The sequence below is a fragment of the Leptodactylus fuscus genome, chromosome 7 (genome assembly GCF_031893055.1).
Source record: "Leptodactylus fuscus isolate aLepFus1 chromosome 7, aLepFus1.hap2, whole genome shotgun sequence".
Classification (NCBI taxonomy): domain Eukaryota; kingdom Metazoa; phylum Chordata; class Amphibia; order Anura; family Leptodactylidae; genus Leptodactylus; species Leptodactylus fuscus.
The window spans coordinates 15,026,543-15,050,932 of record NC_134271.1 but is presented as its reverse complement, the minus strand read 5'-3'; the positions used below and the strand labels follow the sequence as shown (position 1 = coordinate 15,050,932).

Sequence of the window (24,390 nt, the reverse complement as noted above, 5' to 3'; positions counted from 1 at the left end):
CAAGCCTGAGGTCAATAAGAAGACACAAATGTCGATCCAAGGGTATGCACGTAAGAAGAGTCAATGACAGAGTAAGAAACTGGATCTGAAATACACAAAGGTCAAAGAAAGAGAAGTCAGAGTCAGGAACAAGGCTGAGGTCAATCAGAAGAAACAAGTGTTGATCCAATGGTATGACTGTAAGAAGATTCAAAGACAAAGTAAGATACTCTAGTCTGAAATACAGAAAGGTCACAGAAAAGAAAAGTAAGACTCAAGAACAAGGCCGAGGTCAATCAGCAGAGAACTACAAGACACAAGCATGGACCCAAGGGAATGAGAAGAAAGAGTGGCAAAGAAAAGAGGAACTGGATGCGAGATCAGTTACATCAGAGTCAGGAGCAAAGAGAGAAAGGTTCAGGAGTTATTTATACCCTCCAGTCCCTTGTGGTGTCTGGTGGTCCTTAACTATTTTTGTTATCAATTTTACTTGTCCCATATGACCACTGAGACCTGAGATTGCAGACATGAGATGTCAGCCAGGAGACTGGTAGAGGATGCCAAGAGGTAGACAGAAGCCACCAGAGAGAGTCCAGGAGTGATAAGGCAAGTTCAGTATAATTATTATTATATCCCAATTTCTATTATACTTTGGTTTCTGATGAAATTCAAGAATATAATCATAATTTATTGGTGACAAAAAGTTTTGGGTTTGGGTCTGATAAATTCCTTTTGAACCTGGCTCAATGTGAAGCAGTTTGCACATCTCTAGTTGGCTTAGAACGTTAGATAACATCTCAGGACAGAAATCTTAGAATTCTAGATGCACCAACTTTATCAAATATCTCTGGTGAAAATTATGCTGTAGCAGACTGCGAGAAAATTGACTTTCAGAATTCTCCTTATGACAAAGATGCGGCTCTCGTCAACCAAATTGTTGTTGTGTTAACAGACATTACTTTCCTGATTTCTACATCTCTTTCCATTCAAGGTGGTTGACATCCCACTATACCAAGTTCATTGGCGGCTGCTACATCTGTAAATCTGCCCCATTGATCACACTGATACTATATTACCCTATAGATATTAGACAATAAGTGTGTAGCGTGCTCACTGCCATACGTTATGCAAATACTCAATGGAAGCCTCGCGCACCTCATTTTAGTAAGTAGACATGATGCAGATACCCGATGGAAATACCTTGGTGAATCCCGGGCAAACTGGAATGTGGTGTGCGGACAGTTGGGCTGCGGTCCAGAGCTTATCAATTCAGCCCTCATTAAGGTCCAGAAACAGCTAATAACGAAGCAGAGCCTTGTATAATCAGGGAACATGTCTGCAATCACCCAACGCCTTGGCAGAGAATATCTACATATCAAATATAGGGCAACACAACGGGCGACGCATAAAAGAGTTGTAGAGTAGCAATCTATCTATCTATCTATCTATCTATCTATCTATCTATCTTCTATCTATCTATCTATCTATCTATCTATCTATCTATCTATTTATCTCCTATCTATCTATCTATCTATCTATCTATCTATCTATCTATCTATCATTCTATCTATCTATCTTCTATCTATCTATCTATCTCCTATCTATCTATCTATCTATTATCTATCTATCTATCTATCTATCTATCTATCTATCTCCTATCTATCTATCTATCTATATATCTATCTCTTATCTATCTATCTATCTACCTATCTATCTATCTATCTATCTATCTATCTATCTATCTATCTATCTCCTATCTATCTATCTATCTATCTATCTATCTATCTATCTGTATCTCATCTATCTATCTATATCCTATCTATCTATCTATCTATCTATCTATCTATCTATCTATCTCCTATCTATCTATTATCTAACTATCTATCTATCTATCTATCTATCTATCTCCTATCTATCTATCTATCTATCTATCTATCTATCTATCTATCTATCTATCCCATATCTATCTCTCTATCCATCTACTCTCAGGACAACAGTGACTTTGCATTTGCAGGCTCCATTTTGCATCATTTCGAGGCACAGATAAAGTTTGTCACCTACATTTTCTATTAATATTATACACTATAAACTTTTGAGCACAGTCTTATAGATTTTCCTGAAGCAGCTGGTGGAGAAGTAACACTTTCAGCAGATTAGCGAAAAGTGCAGCTCTTTTAATCAGCTCGAGTCACACTTTAGCGGCGGGGGGTCTGGTTGGCATCCATTTACATACAATCAATTGTCTATCAGGCATGAAATACTGGATATAAAAAACGATAAAGTTATGATTTATAATTACAGGAGCTTTACCAGGAAGACTGAACAAATCCTGAAAATTGACAATCGAAAATTACATAAAGTACACTCCTATTATTATTATTATTATTATTATTATTAGGCATAACATTTTCTCTTCTTAATAATTTCTTAATACATTTGTATCTAATTTTTTATGACACAGAGCTTCAAATCATTGTATAGATATACAGTTAAATTGTAAAACTTTTATTTCTTAGAGCCACCACTAGGGGGAGCTAAAGTACTTACTGTATACAACATGTATATGAAGATGCATATCTAACCTGTCCAGGAGTAACACTATTTCTGGCCATGACATGACTTAGATATATAGGTATATTTAGCAGGTTTCCCCTTATTCTCAGTTTTCCCTGAGCTGGTAGGTGGAAACTAGCTTCAGTGATAACAATAAAAAAAATGGGATATTCTGCTTCCTAATTTGCTCTTTCACTCAAAGCAACAGCATACATAACATTATAGAGAAGTACTGAACGGTAATGATGTGAATAAAGTACTTGGGGTGAGATAGAAAAGTTACTATTAGCTGCAGCATGGCTATAGTTGTGTCACAATTTAGCCTCCTTTGTTTGCTCCTCCTTCAATCCCCTCCCCTCTCCATAGACTTCTATATAATATGTAATATGATACTTTGGTGAGCTAATACAATACATTAAACAGTTTTTGCATTGGCTGTACTAGTCTGGCTGTGTAGTCTGGAGAACTACCTTTAACTTCAGTCTAGCTGTGCAGTCTAGCTAGGTAGTCTTGACCGCCCCCTGTAACTCCAGTCTAGCTATATAGTAACGTATGCCAATTAGAATGGCAGTGTAGTCTTTAGTAGCCCCGATAATAGCAATCCCCCTGTGTGGTCTGGAACTCGCCCTATAGCATCAGTATGACGAGAGTGCAACCTATAACAAGGTAAGGAAAGATTTAACAGATTGCAGTTCATAGCACAACCATTAGGTGGCCACATAGAGACCCATACAAGATACAATAGCATGGAACAATATTGTCTTGAAATGCTGATCATCCCATGACACTCATCTATGGTCCTGTTCAGCCAAACAGCAGAATAAAGTGACCCGATCTGCAGATTTCACTGCAATGCAAAAGTCAACATCTCCATGAGACCTGCAGAACTTGCTTCAGATCTGCTGCAGCAAAAACGACATGATCTTTGGTTGGCCACTGTGAAATTTTTGCAGAATTTCAGGAGTTTGTTCTCTATATGTGTCCCCAACCCAAGACTATCCAAAAACTTGTAAATTTTTGAAGACACTGGGCATTTAAAAAAATAGTTCCAATCGACTCCAGCAAAGCTTTTTTTTAACCCTAAATGCAATAAATTTTGGCATTTTCCGCCTTTCCATAGGCGTCCTCATTCCTGCTACGTATAACGGCATAATTATATTAACCCTTACATAGCTCGAAAGGATTCAGCCAATGAAGTACGAGCCATCTGTTCATGTCTGTGCACTACATAATATGTTTTCTTAAAACTTTCTTAGAAGTTACCAGAAGGATCATAGACAGAAACTTCTTAGTAGATGCAGCATGTATCCACCTGGGACGTCAAGATACAGAAGAGCTTGTGGGGAAGTGGTGGGGCAAAAAGGGAGTTTCTCTAGCGTATGTTGATCTGCTGATTATGATGCAGTTGGAATTTTTTCTCTAGTCCCCACCATTCCTGAGCAAACAGAGTGGTTAGTTTCCTTTCTACTGTCAAGTGGGAGGGTCCCAGACTATCTGCTCTGGCTTAGGACCTCCCACTTGTCAGTAGAGAGCACAATTGTGCTTAAACTAGCAGAAAGGATTGCTCAAAACTGGTAGGAGCTACAGAAAAATTCTAACTGTGCAGAACTCAGTAGCTGAAGGCTACAATGAATCGGAGCTGGTGGAGGTGGTGACAGGTCCCCTTTAAGATGGCCCCTCTAAAACTACATTATAATCCTGCACCAGTCACCATGATAAATCTGGTGCAATTTAAGACCGTCTAGCCTAGGTTTGCACTGTCTATTAATATTAATAAATGCTCCACTTTTATAGGAAAGCCCATTGTATTTTGAAGGTGTAAAATTTTCAATTCGGTCCTCTTAAAGGGACAGTTCCACCAGATGTAGATGTTCCCACCACTGCAGTACTATATAAACAAGATGAAAGACACCTATACTCCATAAGACGCCAACCCCAAGAGCTCATCACCCAGCCCAGCACCCGCACTTACCTTTTTGGCACTTGGTCTGCTGGGCTATGCATTTCTATGCCATGTTGGCTCAGTGGTTATTACCGGGGTCTTGACTTTGTATCCTGCAAAGGACAAGATCTGCATGGAGTTTGCATGTTATCTTTGTATGCGTGGATTGCTTCCTATACTCCAAAGACATGCAGATAAGGAATTCGGATTGTGACAACAACTGCAAAGCACTGCAGGATATGTTGGCGCTATATAAGTAAGTGGAACTTGACCTTCACTTACCTATTCTAGGCATCTGTTATAGTTGGGCACATTGATTCCGGGCTGTTTTGACTTGGGGTCATATGTTTGGAACCGACCCCTGGCTCCTTATTCAGATAGTTACCTATGCTATAGGGATTGGCTACCTATAGTCAGCCAGCTCCCATATCTGTGCAAACAGGAGTGGAGGAAGAACGCACAGTGACCTTAGGGATGGGGGCAGTCTGTTCACGTGACCTAGATTTGGAACCAGCCAGGAACCCTCAGATCCAACTTCAACAGACACCTAGACCAGGTAAGTATAATAATCTTCTTAAAGGGTCATGTCAGAAGTTAGATGTTAGCTGATCCCAGCTGTCCATTCTGTAGGACCCCTATGGATCATGGGTCTTATGAAGCCAAGTTCCATCATCAGTCCCATAGTGATTTAGTAGAGTACTAGCATATACTGCTCCATTCAAAAGCGGACCACACAACCCAATTCTCATGAACACGAGGTTCCCTATCCTACGATAAGTGCATTTATATCAAGTGCATCCCATAGTATCAGCAATGTCTGCAAAATATTACTACCTATAGATACACACCAAGCGCCAAGCGTTATTATATCTATCAGTAAAGAGACTATTTGGCTCCCCATTCTGGTATTTTAAGGGTTAATTTTTAAAATGCACAACATGCCAGGGTAGGGGGGTTATTATTAACCCTTTGCCAGCCCCACTCCCCCATCCAGCCTGTAGTCCTGGCCATAGATCTCAGGGCTGGAGATTTTTTTGGCTGCTGTCCATGGTGCTGAAATTGGATTTCCCTCTCCTATGCAGCACTGTCACTTACCCATATGATTATGTTCTATCTCCAGCCTGCTGGGGCTTTGCCCTGCACATGTGTAGGCTCTGCTATAAAATATTAGGACTATAGTTGCATAAAGATGTTACATAAAAGGCTGCCGAGTGTCATTGGTATTCCTGGTACAAGTTCTCCAGGTCTCTGGATACATTACAGCTGGAATCTATGGGTAGAGAGCGGTCCCTCTAATGACTACAGCACATACCTCTCCTACAGCCTCCCTTCCCAGACTCCTAAATGATTTAGCACCTCCTCTCTGTCCCTGCTGAAGCCAATGCCACAGCTGCTGCTGCTGGACTGAAATGCTGCTGAATTCACAGTGAACCAAGGAGCTTCAGATTTGGGAGCAGAAGACAGAATCTGCAACCGTCTTAAAGACTTCAGACACACTGAATCCCCCCTCCTACCCCACCTTCTCCATCCTTTCGGCTTTCTGTAGAGATGCTGAGAGCTGGGGAAATGCAGTAGACAGAGCCAGCAGTCACTAGGGCTGATGGAGAGGTTTGATGTTGCAGCAAAGGAAGCCCTGCTAACCCCGGGCTCGGTGGGGATGACTTCTCCTTGGTGACCCCTCCAATTATTGACTTGGTTCATCTCTGTTGGGCAGGATCTATGTGGGATATACAGGTGCTTGGAAGACTCCTGGATTTGGTATGATTTAGATACAATGCTGGAGGTGGCCATGCCATCTGCAGGAACAAGCCTCAGCCACAGATTCTTCTTTGCAACTCCAATCTGTTAGGCAGGCATTGATCCTGTCCTCGCCGCCCTGGTCCAGGGGACATGCCGCTGTCGCTGCTCCTCTGACTAACCTGCTGGAGTGTTTTTTTCTTTTTTTTTTTTCTTCTTTTTTCTTTATCCTGCAAGTAGTGGATGAAATAAAGGGAATCACTGCAATCCTTGAAATCAATTGCCAACTAGATCATTTTTTATGGTTGCTCCATGTGACTTACAAAACTGATCTAAACGCCGAGAGTGATGGAAGAGAAGACATTCCCTTAGACAAGGAGGATCAATATCTTGTCAAATGGGTAAGTCATGTATTCTCTTAGCACATTACATTTGTATTATTCCTATGGGGAACATGTTTTGTGCCCTGACTATAGTCTATCACACTGAGGCATCGGTGGACGCAACGTTGGGCTTAGTTAGTGGTGGGACGGGTAGGGGTGATATATTCGTCCTTTGTGTATTTTAATGCAGATTGATAAGACATTCCCAATGGGTTGCTTGGATTTGTAGCAATCATTGTGTCCTATGGCTATGAACTGTGTTGGAACATGAAGGGTTGTTATGTTTTTGGTATCCATTTTTCTGTTCTATAGACTTGGTTCCAAATTTCCAAAAATAGAACACCATTGAAGTTAGTAGTTGCTTTCGACCTCCATTCTGGACATCACCATCAATGATTTGCTGATCTCTAGCCCCAACCTCGAGTAGTAGTCATGGACTTTGTAGATTGCAAAACTTACCTAAGGGAAATCTCCATAGTACTCAGTACCATAACTAATGGAGGATGCAATTTGTTCCTGGTGGCTCATTCCATGGAAAGAGTTCCTTGAAATGAATTAATACCGGGCTCCTTAAATGAGAAGCCTGCAGCAGCCTCTCCATCTCTGCTTTGTCAATGCCTCAGCCCCTTCCTGCTCAGTACTTTGTGTAATAAGATGAAGGACATTATTAGACTCTACTTTTGCAGCTTCCCCTCTATGGTTTTTTGGCATACAAGTCCCACATTAATGCACCAGCTTCCTATGATCTATGCAAGGCTTGGGGGTGATGGGGCTTGTATCCTGGCACATTTCATTGTATGAGCAGCAGGATAGCTCTGGAATGGCCTCTCTGGGCTGCGACGCTAACACGTTTTGCACTGAGGGTCTAGTGTGTAACAAGACAATATCCATAGACTAAGCCTAAGCAACCCACCACCCAGCACTGTGTCCTATCACCAGCCTGCTCTGTGCATTGCAAGCCTGCTGATTATTCACCTAGGAAACTGCAACGGCCGCCTTCCCATCGGCACATATTTCATTTAAGAAGCAGATAGATGCTCAGTAAATAATGGTTTGCTCCATTGCAGTCGTGGCTTGTGTTTGTGTCCCAGTATGGATTAAAGCTGTGCAGGAGCCATTGGTTCAGAGGGTGTCTGTGAGCATGCAGCATGGAGCCACCACCGAGCCATTTCATGCCCATTGTAAGATACTAGATGGATATGTATAGCCTGCCAATAACTGATATCCAATAGATGTCCTATGATCTGCAACAGCAATGGGGACAACACAAGGGGATCCTATATATATATCAATCTGTAAAGCATCGAAGCAGGACAGGGGGTCATTGGAGCCAGAGGAAAGTATATTACATAGGCAAAAGATTGTAACCTGGATATCTATCTATCTATCTATCTATCTATCTATCTATCTATCTATCTATCTATCTATCTATCTATCCTATACACAGCTGTATACACATTACATACGCTAGCTTGCTGCCTTCTCCCATACTCGCCCTGCATGCACACATGCCCATGACTCCTCGGTGACTGCCCCTGCTTAGAATGTCTTGGACAAATCTATTCCCTGGCAAAAATGAGCGCAGTCACATTAGCTGTGTGTCTTTCCGTCCCTGTGTAGTACTGCTTCATGACTGCAGACGGTGGGGGGAATACAAAGCACAGTGTATAATCCAGCAGTGCATTAGTGTTCCAGAGGTGCGAACATAATGGTACGTACTGCAGAGATAATTGCTGGAGTGTGTAAAATGTGATAATTTCGGGATGCAAGTAATTACCAATTATTAAATATTCTGCTTAATTTTTTTTCTTATTTTTCCCTTTTGTTTTTGCATGTAGTTCTCTTTCTCTAAATATACCTTCTATTATATCACAGCGGTCGTCAATTGGCAAATATACTGAATATTAATATTTATCTATCTATCTATCTATCTATCTATCTATCTATATCCTATCTATCTATCTATCTATCTATCTATCTATCTCCTATCTATTTATCTCCTATCTATCTATCTATCTATCTATCTATCTATCTATCCATCCATCCATATATCCATCTATCTATCCATCTATCTATTATCTATCTATCTATCTATCTATCTATCTATCTATCTATCTATCTCCTATCTATCTATCTATCTATCTATCTATCTATCTATCCATCCATCCATCCATATATCCATCTATCTATCCATCTATCTATTATCTATCTATCTATCTATCTATCTATCTATCTATCTATGATATGTATCTCCCTACCTTTGTATCTAGTTACACCATGTGCATGCATTGGGGTTGTTGTTTTTGGCAATACATATCAAGTAAAATTCCCCAATCCAGGATTGTTACCATTGAGGCAACTTCGACCCCATTGCTATAAGACTATTGGACAAAGTGGGCCCACCCCAATTTGGTCTGTGTGCTCCTATCTTTATGGGTGATGAGATATGGGGTTGAGGTCTCCATTGGAGCTGCAAACTAGATACAAGTCTTGAAGATGAGACTCCTTGTCCTGCATGTTCTTTGCCTTCCATCAGTTCTTCTCGGTACTCGCAGACAGTTTTTGGCAGAACTGGGCAGGGAGGTGGTTCCCGCTTTCATCTTGGAGAACTAAGCACAGATCTTCTGTGGATGTTGCTTGCTCCAATCCGTCTTGTCTCTTCATGTCATCCCAGACAGACTGGACGATGCTGAGATCAGGGCTATATCTGTGGGGGACCATATCGTCACTTCCACGCCCCCACCTCCAAAGGACAAAGATCACCCCAAATATTCATGGCATTTATATTTGATACATTGTGTTAAGTCAAAATTAACCCTTCTATTTCTGAAAGTTTATTACTTTGTAGTCTTTTTCACACACCTGTCTAAAACATTTGCACAGTGTTGTAGATAGATAAGGTAAACTAAGGGCAGATTCTAGAAGACCAGACCAAAGAGCGACGGAGTCACGTAGAGAACCCGAGTCTGATGAATAAACTAGAAGATAAATAATTAAACCAAATGAGGAAATCGATCGTGAGACTGTCAGCGCCGTCCGCTCTGTGTATAAAATAATATATAAGACTTGTAAATGAGTCGAAAACTGACACAAATGACCCAATATTGTCTGAATGGCGGATATCTGGTCGACCATGTTGACTATCACAATGAGAACCTTCAGAATCCGTCCATCCAGTAGACACAATGTCACTGCCAAGGACATCAGTGTGATATATTACCGGGGCCAAAGACAGAAATTCTTCGAAAATTCTAATATATAAGCTGTAACCTGGACTAAGGATCCCAGAAAATGGCGATCAAGGGGGTCGAGTCCAACCCTAGAAGGGAGATGAAGACTGCTGCCCTAGGGGGCGCACTTTGCGGGTGACATTCCCACTCCATAGGTCTACTTCATCCATAGTTGAGGCACGACTTATATATTGTTTAAGGGATGTAATTCAAAGTATTGATCTGTTCATACACAATACACACACACACACATATATATATATATATATATATATATATATATATATATATATATATATATATACTTTAAGGGTACAAACACTCTCATGAACAATCCATAACCCCTTATAATCTGATCTGGACTGCAAAGTTTCCAATGAAGAGACCTGGCAAAGGTTCCCTGTTAGGCTCTGCTATGTGCTCATGCCCTATTATATGTCTCATAGTACTTAAAGGGGCGTGTCACTGGACCCGAACGCATTAAACCGGCCCTGCAGATAGATAGGTTAGGATAACCCGAATCATAAACTGTTTTCCTTTTTTGAATCGCTGCCTCCATTGCTGAGATATCGCTGTTTTTCTCAATATGCAAATGAGCTCTGAGCAATGGCGGCCCCCTCATCGCACCAAACAACTCATTTAAATTGCTATATCTCTGTAACGAAGACACCGATTCACAAGAGGAAAGCGCCGTTTGATTCAGGTGACCCTAAACTACCTATCGGCAGGCCGGGTTGGTAGACTTAGATTTGGTGACACACTCCCTTTAACAGTATGCCACTATGTGTTTGCCGTATGCATCACCCTCCCGTGCTGCTTTTCAACATGTTCCACAGAGATGTGATTAGAGATGAGCGAACACTAAAATGTTCGAGGTTCGAAATTCGATTCGAACAGCCGCTCACTGTTCGAGTGTTCGAATGGGTTTCGAACCCCATTATAGTCTATGGGGAACATAAACTCGTTAAGGGGGAAACCCAAATTCGTGTCTGGAGGGTCACCAAGTCCACTATGACACCCCAGGAAATGATACCAACACCCTGGAATGACACTGGGACAGCAGGGGAAGCATGTCTGGGGGCATAAAAGTCACTTTATTTCATGGAAATCCCTGTCAGTTTGCGATTTTCGCAAGCTAACTTTTCCCCATAGAAATGCATTGGCCAGTGCTGATTGGCCAGAGTACGGAACTCGACCAATCAGCGCTGGCTCTGCTGGAGGAGGCGGAGTCTAAGATAACTCCACACCAGTCTCCATTCAGGTCCGACCTTAGACTCCGCCTCCTCCGGCAGAGCCAGCGCTGATTGGCCGAAGGCTGGCCAATGCATTCCTATGCGAATGCAGACTTAGCAGTGCTGAGTCAGTTTTGCTCAACTACACATCTGATGCACACTCGGCACTGCTACATCAGATGTAGCAATCTGATGTAGCAGAGCCGAGGGTGCACTAGAACCCCTGTGCAAACTCAGTTCACGCTAATAGAATGCATTGGCCAGCGCTGATTGGCCAATGCATTCTATTAGCCCGATGAAGTAGAGCTGAATGTGTGTGCTAAGCACACACATTCAGCACTGCTTCATCAAGCCAATACAATGCATTAGCCAGTGCTGATTGGCCAGAGTACGGAATTCGGCCAATCAGCGCTGGCTCTGCTGGAGGAGGCGGAGTCTAAGATCGCTCCACACCAGTCTCCATTCAGGTCCGACCTTAGACTCCGCCTCCTCCGGCAGAGCCAGCGCTGATTGGCCGAAGGCTGGCCAATGCATTCCTATGCGAATGCAGACTTAGCAGTGCTGAGTCAGTTTTGCTCAACTACACATCTGATGCACACTCGGCACTGCTACATCAGATGTAGCAATCTGATGTAGCAGAGCCGAGGGTGCACTAGAACCCCTGTGCAAACTCAGTTCACGCTAATAGAATGCATTGGCCAGCGCTGATTGGCCAATGCATTCTATTAGCCCGATGAAGTAGAGCTGAATGTGTGTGCTAAGCACACACATTCAGCACCGCTTCATCAAGCCAATACAATGCATTAGCCAGTGCTGATTGGCCAGAGTACGGAATCAATCGGCCAATCAGCGCTGGCTCTGCTGGAGGAGGCGGAGTCTAAGGTCGGACCTGAATGGAGACTGGTGTGGAGCGATCTTAGACTCCGCCTCCTCCAGCAGAGCCAGCGCTGATTGGCCGAATTCCGTACTCTGGCCAATCAGCACTGGCTAATGCATTGTATTGGCTTGATGAAGCAGTGCTGAATGTGTGTGCTTAGCACACACATTCAGCTCTACTTCATCGGGCTAATAGAATGCATTGGCCAATCAGCGCTGGCCAATGCATTCTATTAGCGTGAACTGAGTTTGCACAGGGGTTCTAGTGCACCCTCGGCTCTGCTACATCAGATTGCTACATCTGATGTAGCAGTGCCGAGTGTGCATCAGATGTGTAGTTGAGCAAAACTGACTCAGCACTGCTAAGTCTCTGCATTCGCATAGGAATGCATTGGCCAGCCTTCGGCCAATCAGCGCTGGCTCTGCCGAAGGAGGCGGAGTCTAAGGTCGGACCTGAATGGAGACTGGTGTGGAGCGATCTTAGACTCCGCCTCCTCCAGCAGAGCCAGCGCTGATTGGTCGAGTTCCGTACTCTGGCCAATCAGCGCTGGCCAATGCATTCTATTAGCCCGATGAAGTAGAGCTGAATGTGTGTGCTTAGCACACACATTCAGCTCTACTTCATCAGGCTAATAGAATACATTGGCCAATCAGCGCTGGCCAATGCATTCTATTAGCTTGATGAAGCAGAGTGTGCACAAGGGTTCAAGCGCACCCTCGGCTCTGATGTAGCAGAGCTGAGGGTGCACAAGGGTTCAAGTGCACCCTCGGCTCTCCTACATCAGAGCCGAGGGTGCGCTTGAACCCTTGTGCAGCCTCGGCTCTGCTACATCAGAGCCGAGGGTGCGCTTGAACCCTTGTGCACACTCTGCTTCATCAAGCTAATAGAATGCATTGGCCAGCGCTGATTGGCCAGAGTACGGAATTCGGCCAATCAGCGCTGGCCAATGCATCCCTATGGGAAAAAGTTTATCTCACAAAAATCACAATTACACACCCGATAGAGCCCCAAAAAGTTATTTTTAATAACATTCCCCCCTAAATAAAGGTTATCCCTAGCTATCCCTGCCTGTACAGCTATCCCTGTCTCATAGTCACAAAGTTCACATTCTCATATGACCCGGATTTGAAATCCACTATTCGTCTAAAATGGAGGTCACCTGATTTCGGCAGCCAATGACTTTTTCCAATTTTTTTCAATGCCCCCGGTGTCGTAGTTCCTGTCCCACCTCCCCTGCGCTGTTATTGGTGCAAAAAAGGCGCCAGGGAAGGTGGGAGGGGAATCGAATTTTGGCGCACTTTACCACGTGGTGTTCGATTCGATTCGAACATGGCGAACACCCTGATATCCGATCGAACATGTGTTCGATAGAACACTGTTCGCTCATCTCTAGATGTGATATATTTAGCAGTTGGAAAACAATGGAGATTGACAGGTGTAGTGACAGCTCAGAGATATTCGGCCGCCCCCACCAAGTTTAGCCTACATTCATCTATGTGTATGGTTACCTTTATCCTTTGGAATGTGGACTGATGAAGAATCCATGGGGACACCACTACGTTAATATAAGGGGCGGTTACGTCAAATAACTGTTTCTTGTATTGCAACTTGGTTTTGTTAAGCTGCACCCAACACAGAACCATTTTTTATAATCTTACATGTTGTTAGGGTTGAGCGAACGGGATCGGGAAAGATCGGATACTGATCTGTGATCGGAATCGGCTGGAAAATGATCAGACTTTAAAAACAATCCTGAAATCTCAAGATCGTCTCAACCCTTCATGTTGCCTTTCCATGACTTATATCTATCTCCTTGGGAAAGGTCAATGTGGGTCCAACATCCGGGACCCTACTGATCAGCACTGATTCATGAGTGCTGTGGCCTCGTTTCCCTATCATGTTCATCCGTCACATGGTACAGCAGCAGTTCAGTCCCATTTAAGTGATTGGAACTGAGCTGCAATACCAAGCACGGCCACTATACTACGTACATCGCTGTTTTTTAGTCTGAGACCTCTTCAACCAGCAGATCGGCAAGGATCCCAGATGTCGGACCCCCACCTATCCTAAGGACACGGTCAACAATATATAAGTCTGGGAAAACCCCTTTAAGGAGACATAGACACGTCTGTGCATGGGTCTGTGCAAAATGGAATGGATGCCACGGACCAGCGCAGGAGTCCACAGCCAACGTGACCCCGTGGTAAACATGGCTGTGTGCACGGTGCCATAGAAATGAATGGGCCCATGTGCTATCCATTAAAGAATTGGATAGCACACAGAGTAAAAGGATCGGCTGTGTGCATGGAGCCTAAGACTGGGAACCGTCCAACATGTTCAGCCTCTTTAACTTTTCTGGGTAAACTGATTTTCCTTCTCAAAGCACAAAGTGAACCATTTTACTGATGATCTGAGAGACAGAAATCCCGCCATGCCAACCGTCCTCCATTGCCAGAGCAATAGAAAAGCAATATATAGTTTTTTTTTTTCTCTTTTTGCTATCCGCAGTTTCAGGCCATCTCGCACCGGAGAGCTGAGCGATGCACAATAAGTAAAGGGTGGAAATATAAAAGCGCTTTATTTTTTAATGGTGATTTAGAAGTCGCAGGCAAAGTACGATGTGTTACAGATGCTGCAGCTATTTGGACACGATTCAGCTCTGGGTCAGAAAAACAGCAACGGGCACGTATCAATCCTTCATTCTATGATGAGTCAACTGGAATATCAAAGGTTTAACTAGACAGACGGAATTGGTTGAGGGATGCGGGCACTGGGGGTGTTGTTACTAGGTAGTGGTGGATTTTTGTGTCTACTTTTTTTGCAAGTCATTTACACTATGTTCACATCTCTCCTGGGAAGTCCTTTGTTCTGATCCATCAGAGGACTAGAGGAAGGGAAAATGGGCTGTGAAAATAACAGGGGGCCCCAATTGACTATAATAGGGTTTGTTGGGTGTCCAGTGAAAAGATGCCCATATAAGAGCCACCTATGGCTACTATGGTGCCCATGTAGTGCAGCAGTGGGGTATGATGGGATCAGACGTGTGCACCAATATCGAAATGGAGTTCGAAATTTTCCCGAACACATACAGATCATGGGTTTTACCATGGCATAATACTAGGACCCCCATGCTGAGAAAGAAAAGGATCAGGGGCTTAACTTTTGAGGGTTCAGTGCACTTAGGTCCAGGAACTTTAGGGGATTGGCATAACTATAGGTGTACAGCAAAAATAGAAATAATGGGGGCACTCACCCAAGGCGTCATTAAAACTTTTCAGGGTTTATTCCACTTCAATAATAGCAACAGCAGGAGAGAGACATGCAGAGATGAAAAACAGCAGCGACAATTGTTTCACACCTCTCAGGTGCTTTTTCAAGCTTAGCATGAACTATAGGTGTCTCAGGGGTCACAATTAAGATTGGTCACCCTTGCGTCACTAGAGCTGGATATGTGCCTGTGCTTCATAAATGTGTCCCCTTGCTCTCTGGTGCAACAGAGGGAGAAGATTTATGATGCACAGACTTCCACTGTCAGAAAAGTGAAAAGTAACACTTTAATGGCAAAAATAGCAGTTGATCAGCAGCCTATAGTCAAGGAGGGATTCGATGGGGGAGGCTGTGGGGTATAATTACTCTATGGGATGCACTGACAGGGGTTGGAGGTATCTGTGCCCAAACATGGAAGAAGTGAAGCAGTCTTCATGGTGGTCTGGGCCAAATAGAGAAGAAAAGAGAAATGTGAAAATGTACACTGTGGGTAAAGGTAGGCAAGAGGGGGTCAAAGCTGTGATTTTGCACCTTGGCCTGTAATCCTTTAGGCGCATCCCTGCACTAAGGGTAGTGCAGAATCAGGGACATCACTAATTCCAGACCACCATAGAGATTGCAACATTACCAATGCACTGGATATAATGTATCCTTGATCTACTTTATTAATGAAGAACAATTTAATCTCTTCCAATTTCCGTATGCAATAATACAAGGCGAATCTCCATTCCGCTAAATAGTTAATGTAATGACAGGTCGTCAGACTCACTGCTCAGGCTGTCTATATTTGCAATGAAAATGGATTGTGTCGACTGCGGGTAATGCCTATAGGTGATGCACATCATTCCCAGACTATAATACAGCGGCATGGCGGCTCGCCACTCTCCAGTGATCGGGACATAGCCACTGGCTATCACTTATTCTCTGCACAGAGCATGTAACAAGTTATGTTAAGCAGAGTCCTCATTGATTTGAATGCTATGGATAGGAGAATGGACAAATTACATTACGGCAACACTTGACATATAATATATAATCCGACTTTTTCACTCCTAGGTCTTCGGGATTGCTATATTTACTATAGAAAATGCGTTTCAAGCCCAGGCGTCTGAAAATAGGGCAGGGGTTATCTACAGCCACTGATGATGTCACTAGTAGAATGATGTCATCTGATAAAGTTTTATGATTTTAACATTCTTTTCATGTATTGTTAACATATTATGTCTGAATAAAGGGATCTTCCGAGGCTCATCCATTACTCAAGGAGTAGCCACCAAGCATATTTCGGTTTCACTCTAAAAGACATGACATACATATGCAGCCTATGGAGAACTCATCAATTTAAAATCAAGCATGCAATTCTCCATGTCTCCTGTAGGAGTGCTGTAGCGATCATGTGTACTGGACAGCCTTATTCAGACTCTTGGCTTGTTACTGGTTATCCATTTGTCTTCTTATTCTACTTCTGATGTGACCTCTCGGAACTGAATCTTGGCTTTAAATTAATATCCATTTTTCGTCTGATTCTGCCCCTGACGTGACCTCCTGGAACTGACCATTGTCTTCTTATTCTGCTTCTGATGTGACCTCTCAGAACTGAATCTTTGCTTTAAATTAATATCCATTTTTCGCCTGATTCTGCCACTGTCGTGACCTCCTGGAACTGACCATTGGCCTGCACATTTATTCTCCTGATTCTGATCTTCCCTGTAAGTTATTTGTGGATTCTGGTTTTGTGGATTCTGGTTCACATGGCATCCAGCGTTACTTCTGGGTCCTCCTCAGATCTCCTGGGTGATGTCTTGTGTTCCAGGGTCACCGTTGAGACCTGTGATTGGATCTCATTGGTCACATGGGGCATGCCAGTAACATGACGCCAAACAAGTTCTGATCTTGTACACATGACCGCACCCAGGAGGCCAGAAGAAGACCCGGAAAGCACACTGGACATCGTGAGGATGCTCAGATGAGGAGAGGAAGGTTTGCTTTTCTTTGCACCTCCCCGAGACCCTACCTATTATAATCTGGGGTCTGAAGGTGATGAATCCCCAAAGTTTTGTGTTTGGGTCCAACCTGAAGTTTTTAGAAAATTCCAATCTGGTTTGATCTGAACTGGTTTGCTCATCTCTTGTAGAGTGTTTTCCAGATTTCCTGGATACTGACCATTACCATTGCCCCAACCTTCAATTTTTCCCAAAAATATGAGTGCACTGGATCCCTGTCTATGATGTCGATGTAAATGCACATGCAGTTTACACAGACATCATGGGCAGATCCTCTAATGACCTAATTTTTCATGGAACGTCCAGTCCATGAAGAAACAGACTGGTCGGACGCTGCGCCTTGGTTGCTTCAGCTTTATACCGTCAGATACCATTACCAGAGAGATCTTTCTAAAATAATGTAATGATGGCTGAACTACCGTAGAGGTCATGGGCTGATCATTAGACTTCATCAAGTTCCCCCAGCACAAAATCAATGTATATCTGATGATTAGTGAATGATTTGCTGATTATTACATTAGCGTAGAATAATCACAGGTCAGCCGACCACCGGAGGTGCTGTGGCCACATGACTCAGGTAGCCGAGACCTTCTGCTTATTATCCTCCTATGATCATTGGCTTTGCTGTCTCATTCCAGCGGGTATCATAGCGGACAATGCTTTACTATAGACTATAGTCTTCTAAGATCAGGGAAATATCAATTCAAATGGGTGAATTTTAGAAAGATAATTCCTAGGTCTGCACTAACAAAATATCCATGGTCCACTTATTGGCAACTTCTCCCAAAGTTCATGGATCCCTGACTTATTGTTAATCTATCTATCTATCTATCTATCTATCTATCTATCAATCAGTATCTATCTATCAATCTGTCTGTCTATCTGTCTATCTATCTCTTATCTATCCATCTATCTATCTATCTATCTATCTATCTATCTATCAGTATCTATCTATCAATCTGTCTGTCTATCTGTCTATCTATCTATCTATCTCCTATCTATCTATCTATCTATCTATCTATCTATCTATCTATCTATCCCTATCTATCTATCTATCTATCTATCTATCTATCTATCTATCTATCTATCTATCCTATCTATCTATCTATCTATCTATCTATCTATCTATCCCTATCTATCTATCTATCTATCTATCTATCTATCTATCTCCTATCAATCTATCTATCTATCTATCTATCTATCTATCTATCTATCTATCTCTATCTATCTATCTATCTATCTATCTATCTATCTATCTATCTATCCCTATCTATCTATCTATCTATCTATCTATCTATCTATCTCCTATCTATCTATCTATCTATCTATCTATCTATCTATCTATCTATCTATCTATCTATCTGTCTGTCTGTCTGTCTGTCTGTCTGTCTGTCTGTCTGTCTGTCTGTCTATCTATCTATTAGATTGAATAGTAACTTGCCTTTTATTAATGTAAACCTCTTAGGAGTCTAGTGGGTTGTGCTAATCACTAATTGATACTGATTAGCACCACCCACTGGACACCTATGTAAATGCTTATATATAGATTAATGACAATCATAGGGAAGGACCACCCACTGGACTCCTAAGTCCTCATAGCAGGTATTTATTATATCATATGGCCAACAAGTAGTCGTCCTAATGAGATAACCCCATCAATGGTAGTCCAGGGGGTTCCTATCACTTGTAGGCCGGGGGTCCGAGTCCTATCCTAACCCTACACGTGTCCCTCATCGTATACAGCGCTGTATATTCCCCTATGTCACTATCACAGGGGGACTAATTTGCTTTCTTCCTCCCATAAAATGTATCCTGTAACCTTTATTGGAGTAGATTCAAGAACTTTCTACAAAACTTTGCAGTTTTCTCCAATTATCAAATTTTGATAAAGACGCTTCCATCCGGGGGTCACCAAGTGCGCGGAGAATTTTACGAGTATTCAATTAGCTCTGAATAAACACAGAAAAAATAGCATTTCCTGGCAGGTTCTGTGTAATACGGCAGCTGGGAGACGCGGCCTGTATGTGCGGTGATAGCTAATATGCCTTAGGTGACACGTTCTATATACTGACCCCTGCTAACAGACAAATACATATACGGTTGCCTATAGGGGCTTCAGTCACCCATATTGAAGGGGGCTATAGATACAAAGTGGCACCCAAAACTTGTAAGACCCAAATCTTAACATTGCATGTATCTGTATGGCGGTATTATTAATGTATTGTATAGTAAGCCGTACTACAAAGAAGTCTACGACAACTGGTCTGTATAATATTTGGGCGAGTCTTGACCTTTGACCCAGTAATATCTAATAATTCCAATAATAATAACAATTAGCTCCTCCTCCTCCTCCTCCATGGCTCGGAGCGATTAGGTATCCTCACTACATGCCGAGTATTTTTAGCTGTTAATGAGGTCACATTTACCCCAGAGGGAAGCTAAACAGTCACCGAGTCCCAGTGGGAACAGGTGCAGGTTCCTAATAAGGGAAGCCTTGTATTTTTAGGAAGGATGTGTGAGAGTTTGCAGAGCAGAGATAGTGAGCGTGGAGATGCCAGGCCGTGATGGAACGGATTCTCCTATCTAATATATTATCTAGAAAACTAATAGATACATGTTGTTATATCCAAGTCCCAAGTCAGAGACAGTCACTTACCAAGAACTTAATATCTAGATCATTCCGTACACTGAAGTCACTTCATTTACGGTATTTCCTCCGTCCTCCTGCAAGTCTGTTTATTGGGAAGATGGACTTATAGCAGGGACATTTGGAGCTTCCTAGATCTATCTATCTATCTATCTATCTATCTATCTATCTATCTATCTATGTCCTATCTATCTATCTATCTATCTATCTATCTATCTATCTATCTATCTATATATCCCATATCTATCTATCTATCTATCTATCTATCTATCTATCTATCTATCTATCCATTATCTATCTATCTCCTATCTATCTATCTATCTATCTATCTATCTATCTATCTATCTATCTATGTCCTATCTATGTCCTATCTATCTATCTATCTATCTATCTATCTATCTCCTATCTATCTATCTATCTATCTATCTATCTATCTATCTATGTCCTATCTATCTATCTATCTATCTATCTATCTATCTATCTATCTATCCATTATCTATCTATCTCCTATCTATCTATCTATCTATCTATCTATCTATCTATCTATCTATCTATCTATCTATCATCTATCTATCTATCTATCTATCTCCTATCTATCTATCTATCTATCTATCTATGAATTCTGTTTTTCTATCTATGTTCCTATCTATTAAAAATAAGAGGACTGGTTTGTTACAAACTGGGTTTTTTTATGAATTTTCCGAAAATTTGGTCCAAACCCAACCTAAAATTTAGGGGATTCATCAGACCTCTGCAAACCCCAGAATATAATAACTGTAGGCCAGGAGAGGTATGTAAAACCAGAAGTTGACCCCCCCCCCTTCCATGATCAAAGATCTTAGTGGTCACCAGATATTAAGGAGAGCTGAAAGACACCATGGACGCCTGCGGAAGAAGACCAGATACTACTATCTATCTATCTATCTATCTATCTATCTATCTATCTATCTATCTCATATCTATCCATCTATCTCCTATCTATCTATCTATCTATCTATCTATCTCATATCTATCTATCTCATATCTATCTATCCATGTATCTATCTATCTATCTCCTATCTAGCTATCTCCTATCTATCTATCTATCTATCTATCTATCTATCTCCTATCTAGCTATCTCCTATCTATCTATCTATCTATCTATCTATCTATCTATCTATCTATCTATCTCATATCTATCTATCTATCTATCTATCTATCTATCTATCTATCTCATATCTATCTATCTATCTATCTATCTATCTATCTATCTATCTATCTATCTGTCTATCTTCCTATCTATCTATCTATCTATCTATCTATCTATCTATCTCCTATCTATCTATCTATCTATCTATCTATCTATCTATCTTCCTATCTATCTAGTCCATTCTATAATTTCCGGATATTATCAGTAGGGCTCTTTATATCCCTGTTATTACAACACCTATTAGCTAACTGAGCAGAACTTCTAAGTATAATCACTGAGATTTTTGTTTCCATGGTAAAATATACCACTCTCGAAATTATTGTGACCGCTCCCAATGAGACGGCAAATGTCGATTCTTTCTCTTGAGTGAAGCTAACCTGGCAGCCGTATTGATTTTGTCCAAAAAGAAAAAAAAAAAAAGAAAGAAAAGGAATAAAAACACTTCATTAAAAAGCAAGTTCCTAATTTCTGAAGAATTGTGAGACAGTCCCAGAATGTAAAAATGAAGAGAATTGATGGGAGATTCTCTAAATTGTTCAGTAAATGCATTACCGCAGCTTCTCTCTACAGTGTCCAAACCTGGAGCGTGAGCGGCATGCATCATGGGGAGGACTTAAAGGGGAACACTCACTGTACGGGCCAAGTATGTGTCAGAGCCAGGGGTGCACAGCCATGTACTATAGATGCTGCAGGGCCCATAAGAAATGGGGGGCCAGGTCACTTACTGTTACCCATTTATTGTAGATACATAAGGTGCGCAGGACTCCCCTCCACAAGCAAGTGGTGTCTGGTGTAAGAGGGCAGCAAGTGACTGTCCTAGAGGGTATAATGTAATGATTCTAATAGTAGATAGATAGATAGATAGATAGATAGATAGATAGATAATAGATAGATAGATAGATAGATAGATAGATAGATAGATAGGAGATAGATAGATAGATAGATAGATAGATAGACAGATAGATAGGAGATAGATAGATAGATAGATAGATAGATAGATAGATAGATAGATAGATAGGAGATAGATAGATAGACAGATAGAGATAGATAGATAGATAGATAGATAGATAGATAGATAGATAGATAGATAGATAGATAGGACATAGATATGAGATAGATAGATAGATAGATAGATAGGAGATAGATAGATAGATAGATGATAGATAGATAGATAGATAGATAGATAGATAGATAGATAATAAATAGATAGATAGATAGATAGATAGATAATAAATAGATAGATAGATAGATAGATAGATAGATAGAGATAGATAGATAGATAGATAGATAGAGATAGATAGATAGATAGATAGATAGATAGATAGGAGATAGATAGATAGATAGATAGATAGATAGATAGATAGATAGATAGGAGATAGATAGATAGATAGGAGATAGATAGATAGATAGATAGATAGATAGATAGATGATTGATAGATAGATAGATAGATAATAAATAGATAGATAGATAGATAGATAGATAGATAGGAGATAGATAGATAGATAGATAGATAGATAGGAGACAGATAGATAGATAGATAGATAGATAGATAGATAGATAGACAGATAGAGATAGATAGATAGATAGATAGATAGATAGATAGATAGGAGATAGATAGATAGATAGATGATTGATAGATAGATAGATAGATAGATAGATAGATAGATAGGAGATAGATAGATAGATAGATAGATAGGAGATAGATAGATAGATAGATAGATAGATAGATAGATAGATAGATGATAGATAGATGATAGATAGATGATAGATAGATAGATAGATAGATAGATAGATAGATAGATAGATAGATAGGACATAGATATGAGATAGATAGATAGATAGATAGATAGATAGATAGATAGATAGATAGGAGTATGATGATTATTTTAGCATTCCCTGTATAGATACAATAGAGATACAATCTCGTATCCTCCTCCCGGTTCATACACACGATGTATCCGGGGAAGGTTGAGCAATAAGTTCAGCTCTGCTACATCTGCACATCTTCAGCTCCGGGATGTTGAGCTCTCATGTGGAGAAGAAATCGTTTCGCTTGCCAGTTTTTGTCTGTCTCTGTCTCAGTGCGGTCTCTGCGCGGTTCTGGCCTGCACGAGGCTCCTGTCCGGGGGCGAGAAGAATCTCTTCCATCCGGCTCCATGCTATTCTATTCATGTAGAGCGTCACGTAGAGTTCATGCCATATCATGTCAGGATTAGCCGGATTGTAATGTCTGACCTAATTGGATAATCAGGCCGTGTGTGAGAGGCGTCACATCTAGGAGACAGGCTCACAAGTGACATTTAGTGGACAGCTCCTCCTGACTATCCCGCCTATGTGTATCAAGCAGAGCAAAATGAGAATGGATCTGCACATCTCCCTGTCACGGGGGAGACGGGAACAGAAGGGAGATGGATGTCAGCATCAACAAGACCCAATCTCACTTGCAAAATCTGTCAGAGATGAGACATTGCCAAAGCTCAGTAGCCTGCGGTGATGTTATGTCCTGAGATCCCGGGGTCTGCAGGCCGAGCTGCTCATGACATGGGGGCTTCTTCTCCAGTTGCAACCAAAGCTTTTATGCAAACCTTGCTAGGTTCTGGCAACAAAACTATATTGCCTTGCTGATATTGATAGAGGGCGGCTCCATTGCAAAGATGAAAATGGACCCCACTATCATGGTGCCAGACTAGGAATGGGAAACATTTAACATGCCCCCCATGACCCCAACCACACCCCAGAGTATATTGATTGGAGACCCAGGGAAGGATACAATCATAATAAACACTGTTACTTACCTCTCCTGGGCTCTGCTGATTTTGGTCATCTTGAATGTTGGTATAGACATCACATGAGCCAGGCCAGGCAATGTCTAATAACGCCGGCCCAGCCCACGCGATGTCACCAAACATGCCCGAAGACAGCCGGAGCACAGGAGAGGTAAGTAACAGCTTTTATGTTTCTCACCTACCCTGGGCCTCCGATTGTTATACTCCAGGGTCTGAGAAGACTCCAGAATATAATAATAGCAGTGTTTGCAGGGTTCGCGGGCCCACAGCCTCACTTATCGATCCTCGCTCCTGCTCAAAACCGCATCCGCAGAAGAGGAAGTCCCAGCAGGAGCGGGGATCAGTAAGTAAATAAGACCCGTTACTTTCTCAAGATTCCCAAGAAAATCGTCTTATTATTTGCTAATATCAGTTCTGATTCCTTCCACTAAGCTCCAAAAAGGAGAAGACCAATCATGGCCGGGCCCACTCTCTCTAAGGGCCCCATAGTAGTTGCACGGTCTGCCTCTATGCTATGGATATCTTCACATTAAACATTCCTTAGAAGGGTTATACCATTTAAAA

The 24,390-nt window shown here is 41.7% G+C and overlaps 1 protein-coding gene across 3 annotated transcripts in view; it reads left to right on the top strand.

Annotated features, from left to right (window-relative positions):
• The first annotated feature begins 6,432 nt into the window (after window positions 1-6,432).
• Window positions 6,433-24,390, top strand: part of LRRC4C (leucine rich repeat containing 4C) — a 587,320-nt gene continuing 569,362 nt past the window's right edge. For all 3 annotated transcript variants that reach the window (XM_075281197.1, XM_075281195.1, XM_075281196.1), the window contains exon 1: window positions 6,433-6,612. The gene's annotated coding sequence lies outside the window, so the exon portion shown is untranslated. The remainder of the gene's footprint in view (window positions 6,613-24,390) is intronic.